The sequence below is a fragment of the Colossoma macropomum genome, unplaced genomic scaffold, assembly GCF_904425465.1.
Source record: "Colossoma macropomum unplaced genomic scaffold, Colossoma_macropomum, whole genome shotgun sequence".
In the NCBI taxonomy this organism is placed as follows: Eukaryota; Metazoa; Chordata; class Actinopteri; order Characiformes; family Serrasalmidae; genus Colossoma; species Colossoma macropomum.
The window spans coordinates 9,422,297-9,435,938 of NW_023494807.1; the positions used below are offsets into that span (position 1 = coordinate 9,422,297).

The 13,642-nt window shown below is 39.6% G+C and overlaps 1 protein-coding gene across 1 annotated transcript in view; it reads right to left on the bottom strand.

Annotated features, from left to right (window-relative positions):
- rsrc1 (arginine/serine-rich coiled-coil 1) overlaps positions 1-13,642 on the bottom strand; it is a 241,875-nt gene that overhangs the window by 7,781 nt on the left and 220,452 nt on the right. The gene's annotated exons all lie outside the window — the stretch shown is intronic.

A 13,642-nucleotide genomic window follows, 5' to 3' on the forward strand; every position in this document is an offset into this window, starting at 1 on the left:
TAGAGAGAACATAGAAAACTGGGTAACATTTTAGTGTAAGGCAGTGTTTGTAAGGCAACATGATACCAACAAAAACTTGTAATGACATAAACAAACATTTATAAAGGCGTTTTCCAATGAAGGCTGCTTCCCCAAACTGTTGCCACAAAATCAGAAGCTTATAATTGTCGAAAATGTCTTTGTGTGGTGTAGCATTAACATCAGCCTTTACTGGAACTAAGGGGTCTAAAACCCTGAAAAACAGCCCCAGCCCATCATCCCTCCTCCACCAAACTTTACTGTGGGCACTGTACATTCTGGTAGGTAGCGTTCTCCTGGCATTCACCAAACCCAGACTCATCCAGCAGACTGACAGATAGAGAAGCGTGATTCATCACCCCAGAGAACTGGTTTCCACTGCTCTAAAGTCCAGTGGCGGTGTGCTTTAAACCACTCCAGCTGACACTTGGCATTGCGCATAGTGATCTTAGGCTTGTGTGCAGCTGCTTGGCCATGGGAGCTCAATTCATGAAGCACCTGACACACAATTCTTGTGCCGATTTTGCTTCCAGAGGAAGTCTGGGAACTCTGTAGTGAGTGATGCAACAGGGGATAGCCGATTTTTATGCGTCTATGTTCTCTGTGAGTTTCTGTGGTTTACCGCTTCATGGCTGAGCTGTTGCTCCTAGACGCTTTCATTTCACAATAATAGCACATACAGTTATCTAGGGCAGATCTAGCAGGACAGAAATTTCACCAGCTGACTTGTGGCAAAGATGGCATCCTATGACAGCTATGCAGTCTCTATATACGTACTTGATTGTATACACCCGTTAGCAATGGGTGTGGCTTAACACTTGAGCACAGTAATTAGGAGGGGTGCCCACATAAATTTGGCCATATAGTTTGTGTCACCTGCCATTGATTTCTTTATTAACATTGGGTTGTCATGACACTTTTTCGGTCAAATAACACAACATGCTACCAAAACTTTCAAGCTTAGCGTGTATCACAGTGACATACTGCTGATGACGTGACACAGCTTAAAGGTGCAGTGTGTAAGATGAAGTGGCATCTAGTAGTGAGGTTGCAGACTGCAACCAGCTGAACCAGCCCTTACCCCTCTCTTTCCAAGTGGGTAGTAGAACCTACAGTGGGTGTTTTTGGCCGTCGCCTGTCCCGACTTTGTTTTGCTTCTTCATGTTTTTGCTTCTCTGATGATGAGGATTCACCCTCCCTCACTTTTTCTTGTGCTAAGTATAAAAAATTTGGGTTCTCAAACTCACAACACAAAATGTTTAGCCAGCACCACTGATGATTCCTCTTTCTACGTCTTACAACAGGTCCTACAGTGCCACCAAATTCAAGGTGCTGCTTTATTGTAAAAACACGAAAGGCACTCTCTATAGCCAGTGTTTGGTTTGTCTGCTCTGGGCTACTGTAGAAACATGGTGGTGCAACATGCTGGAAGAGGACCCCTCCTCATGTAGATATGAAGGGCTCATTCTATACTAGCAAAAAGGCAGCGATTCAAATTTACAGGTGATTATACATTAATAAAAACATGGTTTTGTGCACTATATTCTGTTTCTGCTAATAGATCACCCGAAATCTTACACACTGCACCTTTAATCTTATGTATGGTAAATAACAGTCACTTCTCCTAAGGGCCACAGAAAATACTCACCTTTGTTCAACCAGCTTGACTTGGCAACCTATGTCACATGTCGCATTATGTCACTGTGACATACACTGAGCTACAAAGTCTATATCCTTTTACCCCAGACAGTTGTGACAAGCTAATGTCAGAAAAAATCTGTTCTCGTCCACTGATGTTACGTCAACCTGACACCAAAGCTGGCACATGCAACCTTTATGACAAAGGATGCTCATTGGAATAAGTGTTTGAAAATGTCTATGTTGGTCAATGTACACCAATCAGGATTTTATCAGCTCCACTTACTATATTACACTTTGTAGTTCTACAGTTACAGACTGTAGTCCATCTGTTTCTGCATACTTTGTTAACCCCCTTTTACTCTGTTCTTCAGTGGTCAGGACCCCCATGGACCCTCACAGAGCAGGTACTATTTGAGTGGTGGATCATTCTCAGCACTGCAGTAACACTGACATGGTGGTGGTGTGTTAGTGTGTGTTGCGCTGGTCTGAGTGGATCAGACACAGCAGTGCTGCTGGAGTTTTTAAACACTGTGTCCACTCACTGTCCACTCTACTGGACACTCCTACCTTGTCAGTCCACCTTGTAGATGTAAAGTCAGAGACGACAGCTCATCTGCTCCTGCACAGTTTGTGTTGGTCATCCTCTAGTCCTTCATCAGTGGTCACAGGATGCTGCCCACAGGACACTGTTGGCTGGATATTTTTGGCTGGTGGACTATTCTCGGTCCAGCAGTGACACTGAGGTGTTTAAAAACTCCAGCAGCACTGCTGTGTCTGATCCACTCAGACCAGCACAACACACACTAACACACCACCACCAACAAAAATGATCCACCACCCAAATGGTACCTACTCTGTGAGGGTCCATGGGGGTCCTGACCACTGAAGAACAGGGTAAAAGGGGGATAACAAAGTATGCAGAGAGACAGATGGACTACAGTCTGTAACTGTAGAACTACGAAGTGCACCTATATAGTAAGTGGAGCTGATAAAATGGACAGTGATTGTAGAAACAAGGAGGTGGATATAATATTATGCCTGATTGGTGTAGGGCTTAACAATAAGACAACTTTTATTGTTAATGAGATAAACTATGCCATGAAATGTCATAATATACTTATCTGAGCATATTATGGATATTGCTAGTGCTATAAAAACACTCCCCAAATGTTTGATTACAAAGACAGCATAATTAATCTTGTTTCATTGGATTTAGTGCAGCACAATATAAGAAATAATACAAATAATTCGTTTTTTAGTGTTTGAAAGTATTTTTATGCAGCACTATTTTGTCTGTCTGAAAAAAAGTGACATTACATATTATAAGAAGTTCCTGAAGTATCGTGATATTACACTTTTGCCATATCGCCTAGCTGTAGGTTGCTCCACAGCCCAATGCCGGAGGGCTTTGTACCCCTCCAGCCCATGCTTGGCATTGTGTCGCTGCTTCAGAGTATCTCATTTTATTGGTCAATGCTTTTCTATGGACATTACACAAGCTGTGTCAGTACCTGGTGCACTGTGAAGAAGTAGAAACAATTTGTCAAAACAATTTGTAATGTTCACACAATGAAAAGAGCAGCTGCCGCTTTCAAACAGTGTTAACAAAAAAATAAAAAAACAACCAAACAAACAAACCAAAAAGAACTTTCAAGGTCCTCTTAAGACAGCGACAGTATCTAAAACACCGTCTTTAACTTCTAAAGTGGAAAAGTAAATGAAAAGAGAGGAAAAGGACAGAAAGAGGATAGACAGAGAATTCAGAGTTATTTGGGAGTGGGAGAGAAAAAAGCAGGAAAAAACAATAATCTCATTGTTTCTCACCTGTCAACTCATCTGCCAATCAGTCAGCATGCACATTTCTCCATCTACCCACTTATCCCTCCCTCCGTTCCCTCCGCTGCTCTCCGTGCTTCTGTCTATCTATCTATCCGTCAATCTGGAGGACAGCTGTGTGTTCCTCCGCAAGTCGTGCGGTTTAATAACTCTATCTGCTCTTATCCTCTCAGCGCCGACTCGCACATGTAAAGATACAAAAAATACAATCGGAATATTCTCTCTCACAAGTACACATTCGATCACATGGTAATACTTTATTTGAAGGCCACCTTCATAAGGACGTCATAACACATGCATAAGCATTGAATAACCTATTTATAAAGCAATACTTGAGTATTTATGATTTAGATGTTTTGTGAAATAAATGACACTGTATTTACACACTCATTCAAGTATTCATTAGGCTACATAACACCTACATAAGCCTCGGGTCATCTTATGTAGGTCCTAAACATCTTATGTCATCTTGGAATTAATGGCATACGCTGGTCATAAATACTGCTTCATGAATATGCTATCCAATGCTTATATGTGTGTTAGGAAGTCTCTATGTAGGAAGCCTCACCTACTGTCCCCTCAAACAAGCAAACAAATCTCACTACTACTTACTTCTGAGTTACTCTCTAAAACCCAAACACCTCTTTATTTAGAAAGTAACAGCCATGCTGATTAAAATGATTAACAATCTTATCACTCCAGCCTCATTCAGAGGTGGTCAGACATGATGAGCACTGACTAGCAGGCAGGATGATGAAGAAGAGAGCATTAGATGGAGGATACTCAAACTGAGAGCCTCTTCTCACTCTGGGTCAATGACCGGGCTGGTCAGCTCGTATTGTAACAGGGAAAAAAGTAAACAAAGGTAAGACTGGAACGACATGTTGCCGCTGACTTTTTAAGCAGGGAAAGTACAATCCGATCTTATCTGATCAGACTATTGATTCACACTAGTGAACACACACACTAGGGGGCAGTGAGCACACTTGCCCAGAGCAGTGGGCGGCCCTATCCACGGCGTCCCAGGAGCAGTTGGGGGTTAGGTGCCTTGCTCAAGGGCACTTCAGTCACGTACTGTTGGCTCAGGGGGTCGAACCGGAGACCTTCCGGTCACATGGCCGGTTCCCTAACCTCCAGCCCTACTTTAAGAGTAACACGGGTCAGTAATTGTAGTGTGATTACCTGAATTTAAAAGGTAATGTGTTAAAACTGCACGCAATACCGGAAAAAGCATTTCACTATCATGACCAACACTGCGACCCAGCTTGAAACTATTTTTTTCAGATTTACAAATATTGAAGTATATATCCGAAAAAAAAAAAATATATATTGTTTCCAGCTGGGTCGCATGTTGATGACAGTGAGGATACCTCATACATTAAATGCTTTTTCCTGTATTGTGTGGTTTTTTTTTTGTTTGTTTGTTGCCATTAATACCAAGATGACATACGATGTTTAGGGCTTACACAAGACAACCCAAGGCTTATGTAGGTGTTACGTAGCCTAATGAATACTTGAATGGCCGTTATGTAAATACAGTGTTATTTATTTCACAAAACATGTAAATCATAAATAATCAATAGTATTGCTTTAAAATTAGGCTATTCAATGCTTATGCATGTGTTATGACGTCCCTATGAAGGTGGCCTTCAAATAAAGTATTATATAAAGTATTAATATATATATATTGCAATTTTATCTCATTTCTTATTAAAGGGTTTTCTTTGTACTTGTGCCTCACAACGTTTTGTTGTTTCAATTCACATCCTTTCAGATTCAGCAGTTAAAAGTAAAACAAACTCATTTTTACTAATTAAATATGTGATATGTGGACATCAACATGAAAAAAAAATCTAAAAATCTTCTAAATAGATTAAGGACCTCCACAAACATTTTGCTGTACCATACAGAGCTCCAACTGATCTACTAAATTATATGAATACTGCTTATCTGCGTGATGCTTATGACACCCTAATATTAATGGATAAGTTTTGAGGCAGTTCTTTGTAATGTGGTAATCCATGCTGCATTACCCCAACACTACTTTAAGCTCCATTACTTGGAATGAAGCTGACTGTAAATATTCAAGTACTGCCAGAAATATGTTATTCAGTGCTTATGCATGTGTTATGGAGTGCTTATGTAGGTAGCCTTCAAATAAAGCATTAACGAGTACAGTCTCTAAACCATTTACTACTGAATACACAGTCACTCTAAACCATTACAAACACACACACACACACACACACACACACACACACACACACACACACACTCACTCACACACAGGCTCTCTAATGAGAGGAATTAATTCCATCCATTAACTGCGAGTGTCAGAACGCGTCTCCTCGCTCTGCGTGTTTAATGAATAAATGAATATTTGCTCTGGCTTTTATGCAGTTTGTGGCGGCAGCAGCAGCAGCAGAGCATCACCAGCTCGCGTAAACACGCCGTTTACACCACTGCCATTATCTAACTCACAACACACACACAAACACGGCCTCCTTCACTGCCGTTCAGCGCTGAACAGACTCATATATAAAGGATATAACCAAAAAATTATAATAGAATTAACATTCAACATGTCTCGTATTTGAAAAGTGGTGATTAAATCATGTTATATTGTATTATTGTATTATATTATATAGTTTTTTATTCTTGTATATTGTGAATTATATTATTTATCATTAAAAGCCTTCTAAATATTCACCAAAACACTGAAATACTGAAAACATTTATATCTTTGTATCTACTTGACAGTATTTTTCACTGTGTAAGTTATTATTAAATCCGGTAACAGTAATTATCACTGATGATATCAAAAACACTTTTTATACAATGCCATGATGTGAGACATCCCATATTTAATGTGCCATTCACATATATATATATATACACACACACACACACATAGTGTCATAGTTCAGCGATTAACTTCAAGTTACAGTCGAGTCTGAGAAGACTGGCTATAAGATAATCCACTTGCATAAGGAAGAAGAAAGTCAGGAAGGAGAATAAAGGAACATAAGTTTCCAAAACTGGAGTTTGTAAAATTATTAAAAGCTACAGAGAAAATGGGCCTCCTAACAACCACCTGGAAGACCTGGTAGACACCAAAACTGCCCCCATCAGATAAACAGCACTTAAAGCTTTCATCTTTGAGAGAGAGGAGAAAATCAAGCTGCTTCAGATCTGAAAACATTCACAGGTGTTTCTGTCCATCCTTCCACTGTGAGAAGACGACTCAGCGCTATGGGTCTGAAAGGATGTGTAGCTGTCAAGAAGAACCTCACTGAGAAAAGGAGACGGACACATCAAACAAATAAGCTGAACAATGGACTGACCACCACAGCGTCCAGACCTTAACATCACTGAATGTGTTTACTTGGATGGTAAGAAGCAGAAAATGGAAACTAATTTCTTAGACTGAACTTTGTAGGTGTGCATAAATATCCCTGCACATTTCCTGAAAATTATGGAAGCTGTAATAAAGGAAAAGTGTGGACAGTATATGTAGTTGTTGCTCTTTCACAATTAAAAGCACTTTACAAAGTCACGATCATTTGGTGGCTCCTGTAGGTTCGTCTTGTTCTTCCTCTGGACAACTTTTGTCCTCAGACCACAAAACTGCACTCATGAAGGCCCACTCCACACAGAGCAAACCTGTGAGCAACATTAGAAGACATGGGAAAAGAAAGAGCTAAACAAACTTTGTAGCTCGAGCCCACTGAGAGAAGTGGGCAAGCTACAGCGACAGGCAGCATTCAGTACTCGGGTAAAAGAGAGCCGCCCAAAATAGTGCTCATTACCTTGAGAGAGTGGTGAGATGGAGCTTAAAAACGCAGCTACAATATCCTCCAGCAGGCTGTGGCCTGTCCTTCACATGACAGCCCAGTCCACGGCCCGGTGCCTTTCAATCACCCTCATATTAATCCTCCTCGTCTGTGTGTGTGTGTGTGTGAATCTATGTTGGATAGTGTGTATTCCTGCAAGTGTGTGTGTGTGTGTGTGTGTGTGTGCATGTGCAGAGCATCTTAATGACTGATACGCCCCCACACACACCGAATCCGTCCGTATCGATGACAACCTATCCTCGGCCCGGGAGCCCATAAAAGCCTCATGCTTTTTGACAAACACATTATTGGTAGATAAAATGACTTCCATATGCTGTTTGTCAGATGTCAGTAGGGAAAGATATGTATTTCATAGGAAAAATCAAAAATAATGGACTTTGAGAGGGAGGGGGGGGGCCCAGACAGTGGGAAATCAATAGAGGGGAGGGGGGGAAGAGAGAAAGAGAGAGAGAGAGAGAGAGAGAGAGAGAGAGAGAGAGAGAGGCCGCTGCTGCCAGCCGTCCGTCAGCGCAAGGCCAGGTCAAAGTTGATATTTAATATTGACACATTATCCAGGAAATTAATTTAGAGGCCCGAATCCATTGTCGGCGGAGAGTTGTCTTCGACCGCTGATCAGCAGTGAGGGAGAGAGTGAGAGAAAGAGGCAAATGGAGAAAGAGGAGGAGAGAAAAACAAAAAAATGTGTCAAATTAGGGCTGGACGACATGATATATCAATGTTATCATGATAAATTATGCCACGATACTCTTTTCTGAGTAAATCACAAGTTCTATCGGTACTTTCAGATAAAAAAAGACCGATTACAGAGCATGTACAGTATTTGCATAAAGTGTATATTGATAAGTAGTTGACTGGGTGAACCATTATCCTGTTTTCCAACGCTTAAATTGAACACTTTTAAAAGTACCGACCAAATTAATTCAATATATTCAAGCCAAAATTCAATGTCATTCAACATCCAATTTCAATACCTACACATTGCTATCTAGGCAGCTGTCTGGCTTCTAAATTACATTCTGAATGCATGTTATTAAGGTCAGCGCTTCCTGATTGGTGGTACTGAAGGACAGCATGCGTGAGACTACATAAAACTTTCATGAACCTACACAAACTTTCCAACTAGCCAACAAACGTCAGTCATCATTAAATGCTGCTTTTGCTCATTTGAGATGTCTCAGTAAGTGTTACGACAACTAAAGCTTGCTGGGCCTTTTGAAATGCCTACATAGATTTATATCAGTTGTCATGAAAGGCTTATGCAGGTGTCCTGCAGCATTATAAACACTGCCTCTCAGTAAAGTGACACTGCAATTTATTCGTCATCCACTTCCAGTACCTCACACTCATTTCTGCCTTAAGCCACACCCACTTTATGTCTGTAACGTAAAGAAAGTATCGAAAAAATGTATCGTTCAGGAACTGCAGTTGATATCAAGGTACCTGTATTGGTACAGATATTGAAAACCTGAACTGAACAATAATCAGCCCCACTGAGACGCTACTGTTTTGTGTATTCTGTCTGTTTTGGACACTGAGTGCGTTTACATGCACTTAATAATCTGATAACTGCAGAAAATCTGATTTTGTCAGTAATTTGATCAACGTGTTTACATGCACTTGAGTGACCAGATAATGTGGAAACTCCAGGTCTACATGAGTCAGACAGTAATCAGATTTCTGCTTTATAACCAGCCAATAAACTCACAGAAGAAGACACAATGTAAAACTCAAACTTCATGCCGCGGCTTTTATAAAAACATCATCTAGAATGAAGACCATTTGAATCCTTCATTTTGTCGAGAATGTAGTCGGCCATTTCGTGGCAACGCTGCTCGCTTATTTCCGGTACAACAGTCTGATCCGAGAAATCCGAACGAAATCAGAGTAAGAGTTTACATGCACAACCCTAACCCTAACCCAGAAAAAAACAAAACAAAAAAAACACCAGAGCCACAATTAAAAAGGCTATGGAAAGCTATTTATAATTTTTTTTTTTTAATTTGTAAAAATGAACTATATAAGAAGGAACATGAGAAAATCAATCAAATAATCAGTCTAAATCTGCCTTTTTTCAGATCCATGCAGTAACTCAGTCTTCTGACAAAACAGCGATATATTCACAGATTACTGCGACAACGTATCATGATAACTAACATACCGTCATATCGTCCATCCCTGCAGTTCCACTGCTTTAATATCTTGAGGTTATAGGAATTATACTTGTACTGTTGGAGTGTGGTGATGCTTGGAGGTTTGCATAAATGTTAAAACAGAGGTGAATAATTAAAACTGCTACAGGCAAACTGACCCAATAAGCCAATGAGGAACCCGTAATCAATAAGTTATTGTAGTACGCTGTCTGTCTTTATCATAGGCCAAGAGAAAGATACAGCTACGGGCAAACTGACCTGACCTGTCCAATATGAAATGTACAATCAATAAATTATGGCCCTCTCCAAGAAGCTATCGGTCTTTTTCATGAAATGAAGGGAAGATATGGTGATGCATTAATAAATGAATAAATAAAAAAAAATAATAAATCTAATAATAATGACTGCCTATGGTCAGACAGAAACAGTCTGGTTGTTTGCAACCTGGCAACAGATGGACAGTAGAGGGCGGTGTTGAACAACCAACTGCCCAATAGATGTGTAGGGATGTATGAGAGCGAGAGAGAGAGAGAGACAGACTATATCGCCGTGCCTGATTAATTCCCGTAATTGAATGCATTACTTCCACGAGGCTAAATTACGGCGGCCCTCATTGCAGAACGAAAAAAAATAAATAATTAAATAAATAAAGAAGTAACTGCCCGTCATCAGGCAGTTGGTCACAAATGACCGTAAATTCAAAGGTGCTTTAGAATGTCATGAACTTCAATTACGTGGCGAAAAGGCAGCAAAACAGGGCTTAATGATGGCATGGGCTGAGAATGAAAGCAAACAGGAGGGGTGGGGGGGGTGTGTGTAGGGGGCGGGGGGGTGGGGGACTGAGGGAGCTCTAAAGAAGCAAACACAACGTAATGAAACAGTAGACATGCAGAGAAAAGCAGTACTCAACCCTAAGACCTTAAACACTGTGCAGTGCATTACTGCTCCTTATCAGCCGGCAAGACAGCATATCTAAACAGACTGTACACACCTGCACCTACTGACATGACCTACATCTCCATTTTCTCACTTCTAACCATCCAAGTGAACACATTCAGTGATGTTGAGGTCTGGACTCTGGGGTGGTCAGTCCATTGTTCAGCTACTTTGTTTGATGTGTCCGTCTCATTTTCTCAGTGAGGTTCTTCTTGAACAGCTACACATCCTTTCAGACCCATAGCGCTGAGTCGTCTTCTCACAGTGGAAGGATGGACAGAAACACCTGTGGGTGTTTTCAGATCTGAAGCAGCTTGATTTTCTCTTCTCTCTCAAAGATGAAAGCTTTAAGTGCTGTTTATCTGATGAGGGCGGTTTTGGTGTCTACCAGGTCTTCTAGGTGGTTGTTAGGAGCCCCATTTTCTCTGTAGCTGTTAATCAGTTTCTGAACTCCAGTTTTGGAAATTTCAGTGTTTTTTTTATACTTATTTTCCTGATCGCTTTACGAATAACCTTAAATATCCTTAAACACTTAATAGATGTTTTGACTGGAAATTAAATAAATGAAGGGTGGTCTTGACTTTGTACATACAGTTCTCTCTCTCTCTCTCTGTATAATATATATAATGTATGTATTTAATAAAATACCCATAGTACCTAATATTTCAATCTTGTTTGCTCTATAACCTATGAAATATTGAATACAACATACAAAAATCTTTTGCTGTTTAGTTTGCAGTACTTACTTCTGTACTGTGTAAGTTATTTCACATAAAATAGCCAAAATATATTAATATAAAAAGTGATTCCAAACTTTTGAACTTGAAGTGCAAGTAAATGCAGTAAATATTTATGGTCTATTACTGCTGTATTACACACAATATACAGGCCAGCTGTTATTTTAAAACTATGACAAAAACGTACAAAAATGGAGATACAGTCGTACAGGCGCTCCGGGTCGTATTACATGTTGTGTAAATAAGTTGACTCCTCTACAGAGAACACAGCTTCAACACACTTTAATACACAGTTACTGTATATTTGCTACACTTTGGAGAAAAAGAAAAACATAAAATGTAGTTTGTGCAAAGTTATGGCACATTTTACATTTTTCCCAATAAGTTAACCACAGTAAATTAATATAGTGCACTGAAATTAGCAGACAAATACCATATTTAAGTCTGTTTCCTGTAGAGGAGTGTTTTCACTCTTGTGTAGTCAACAAAACATAAGCTGACTGGGGTGTTTAAAAAATTATATGCATCTATACTAAAACATCACCAGTCAAGCTATGTTTTATGGATATATCAAATCTTAACTGTAAGATAATTGTAAGATAACAGTAGCAGATTTTTTTTTCCCCTAAGACATTTTAGACCATTTCTAGTGGTCAATTCATCATGAAATGTTCACACTGTGTTTCTAGTGGTTAAAAAAAAAAGAAAGGGAGGAAAAAATAATAATGTATATAAGACACAAGGATACCTATCCACATACAGTCTACATTCTAAATACAGGCAGACACACAGACACAAGCACTGACAGGACACACACTCACATTTACACAGTTACACACACACACACACACACACTCAGTCTGCCCTCTCGTCTCTCCTCTCAACACTGGGCTAAGATATGTAATTCAACGCTCAATTTAGCCCCCCCTGTCTCTGTGGAGAATTTTTTGCCTGCTAATTGATAGAAATTAAGCCATTAATCAAGCCACCAGCCATCATTCAAGCCGGAGAAGATGAATACAAACTTTCATAACAACCACCTTCCCCATTTTAGGCCTCATTAGCATTAATTTTTAATGCAATTATGCTATTCTTTTACGCTGAGCTCATAAATTACGGCCCTTTTGTTGCCGGCTGGCCTTGTAAAAGCCCGAGTGATGCTTTGTAGTCTGAGCTTTAAGGCAATTACTGGCTTCTTCGCTCTTTTATCCCGCTGCATTTCCAATAACCTTCCATCTAATGATTTATCCCGGCAAGCCCCTGACACCCACCCAGCGCTGCGCTGCTCCCATTAGCGCCGGGCTTATTTATCTGTTCGAATCTGGAGTCTAAATAAAGACTGGGTCCACTCCTGATGGAGGCTGCTTGGAGAGTGTATGGTGGAGGCTTGTGGACAAAGGCAGAAAACACCAGTTAGCTAAAGGACTTTAGGCCTAAAGACGTTTTTAAGACCTAAGAATTAAAGGAATGCTACAGTGTTTTTCCAGACTAACCTCTATCTGACATACCTGTAGCAGAGAGTTCAAAACCACAAACAATAACGTTGTGGTACTTTGAAAAGAACAGAAAAGCTGGGCTGGAGCATCTGCCCACTGGCTTCTGTTATGAATGCTTTGAGTCAACAGTTTTTCTATTATTATTCTGAGCAAAAGGACACGCAGCAAAATTAAAGCCAAATGTAATTGACTGTATGCTACAGATAAAGAATAGGTTGAAAAACACTGGAGCATTCTTTTACAATGAAGTCTGAACTCTTTGAACAACTATGAACTTGTTTAAACCCTTTTTGGGTGGCAGGTGAGGGGCAATACTCAATTTATCTATCCATACAAGATAAATATGAATTCTATTTGTTCTGTTTTGTTAAAATATGAATTTTCATACAGACTTATTGCTGGCCGTCTAACAGCAAAACGTCCATAGCGTGGTTTAAATCTCATTAGCAGTGCAGCACAGAAAATTATACAGAAATCTAATGTTTAACTGCAGATTTTTCAGCCCCAACAGGTCATTCATGGTTCAAAATACATGTAATAAAAGCATTTGGCAAATTGATTACTGAACAAAAAGCTGCAGTGTGGTTTTTAAAGACACTCATACTTAACTTGAACACACTTCCCATATATTCCACCAACACAATCTGGATTCCAGCAGATTTTTTTTTCTTAACATTAATTATTGACTTTCTGTCTCTCAGATCTTTCCTCTGTTTGATCCACGAACCTCTGTTTAATATCACTTATGAGTTTCTATTTACTACTTTTTACTTACTATTTAGTATTTCACTTTCTGGGACTGCCCTTTAATAATAATAATAATAATAATAATAATAATAATAATAATCGACTAGACAACAACAACAACAACAATACTACTACTACTACTAATAATAATTTAATCAGTTATATTTCTACAACAGACTCCAGGGGCAAGCGAAGGGTAACAGTGGTAGAAAAATTCCTTCATAAAT